This window comes from Chaetura pelagica, unplaced genomic scaffold (assembly GCF_000747805.2).
Source record: "Chaetura pelagica isolate M959 unplaced genomic scaffold, ChaPel_1.0 scaffold141, whole genome shotgun sequence".
Taxonomy (NCBI): Eukaryota; Metazoa; Chordata; class Aves; order Apodiformes; family Apodidae; genus Chaetura; species Chaetura pelagica.
In genome coordinates, this window is record NW_009952059.1 from 1,026,163 (window position 1) to 1,028,156 (window position 1,994).

Consider the following 1,994-nt stretch of genomic DNA (forward strand, 5'->3'; position numbering starts at 1 on the left):
GGCAGCCTCTTCACGCCGAGGCTGCGCGTGTCTGCAGGGCTGGACCCAGCCCTGGGGTGGAGGGAGATGCCGAGGGCAGATGATCCTTCAGTGCCCATACCCCCAGGAGCTGGGCCTGCCGGGTGCTCTGTCCTCTCCCCCAGGTCCCTGTGAGCCCTGCAGCTGCTGCTGCCTCCCCGGGAGGTGTCACGGTGGCGGGGCCGGGCCAGGGAGCTGGAGGTGGCGTGGAGGAGATTTCCAAGGACAGATGGTGCTCTTCTCCAGCCTGGAATGACACGTGCTATCCCCAGCAGCAGGCTCCATCCTTGTCATTTCCTTTTTTGCTGGGCTCCTGCTGCTCTTCCTGCAGGCAGCAGGGCCGGGTCTGCTCTAAATAACCATCTCCTGCCCGTCCATCCCTCGCTGCTGCTGCACGGGAACTGGAGGTGCCTCCAGGGAGGCGGCGTCTGGCTTGGGCAGGAACCTTCTCCTGGGGCAGTGGGTTGTGTTCCTCTGGGATTTCTGGGTCCAACACGTGGTAGGATCCCATGGGCAGCAGGGATGGGACCAAGCAGGCCTGTGGCATCCTGTGTGCTGCGAGCCAGGAGTGCTTTGTGGGGGGAAGGGGTGGGCAAGAGGGGAGGAGGAGATGGGCATCTTGGTGAGCATCATGTCTTTCTTCTGCCACCAAGGCTGTCTGGCCTGTGAGGTCAAGGTAAAAGCCTGTGTTATGCCAGGGAATGTTTTCCTCCCCAGCTTCAGAAAGGGGCTAAACATTGATGGAGATTAAGATCTGGTGGGAAGGAGGATGCTGTGAGCTGGGGGTGCGTGTATCTGGGGCAGCATTTGTGTTGGTTGCTGCATCTTCCATCAATTGTGACGTGTCCCCAAGATCCATTGATGTTAAGTATTTCTGAGATCCTTGGGATGGGGGTGTAGGTGGGAGGTGACCACTTGTGCCCTTTGGGATAACACTGGCACATGGTGGGGAGAAACTGAGCCTGATTGCTGTGCTGGAAGTATGTTCCTCAGTCTGTGCAGACTGGTTTGTGTTGAAAGGGACCTTAGAGATCATCTAGCTCCAACCCCCTGCATGGGCAGGGACACCTCCCACCAGCCCAGGTTGCTCCAAGCCCCATCCAACCTGCCCTTCAACACTGCCAGGGATGGGGCAGCCACAGCTTCTCTGGGCAACCTGGGCCAGGGTCTCACCACCCTCACACCAAAGAATTTCATACTCATATCTCATCTCAGTCTCCTCTCTTCAGCTTGAAACTGTCTCCTCTTGTCCCATCCCTCCCTGCCCTTGTCCCAGGTCCCTCCCCAGCTTTCCTGGAGCCCCTTCAGGCCATGGAAGGTGCTCTAAGGTCTCCCTGGAGCCTTCTCTTCTCCAGGCTGAACACCCCAACTCTCCCAGCCTGGCTCCAGAGCAGAGCTGCTCCAGCCCTGGGATCATCTCTGTGGCCTCCTCTGGACTCTCCAACAGCTCCATGTCCTCCCTGTGCTGGGGACCCCAGCCCTGGCCCCAGCCCTGCAGGGGGTCCCACCAGAGCAGAGCAGAGGGGACAATCCCCTCCCTGGCCCTGCTGCCCACGCTGCTGGGGATGCAGCCCAGGACACGGGTGGGCTCTGGGCTGCAGCCACGGTGCTGATGGAGTTGAGGGAACACCTGGGAGCATTTCCAATCGCCAAGAGTCAAAGCAATGCAAACAACTGTCACTTTATTGTCATTTCCAGCCGTACCCCAAAAGGCACACACCAAACTTCATTGGTACAAAAATGTGGGGCGTTGTTGTTTTGTTGTGGTTTTTTTTCCCCCCCCATCTACTCCTCCTGGGCTCTCCCTTCCCCCAGGACAGTCACAGGCTCTTCCCATCGCTCCCATGGGGAGATCCTTTCACAGAAAGGACTATTTCCTGATTTTTTCCATGGTGTGGACAGACAGCTCATGATTGCAGTCCACAAAAGGGGCAGGCAGGGATGGCCACCCCAGCCACCTGCAGAAGAGATGGCAC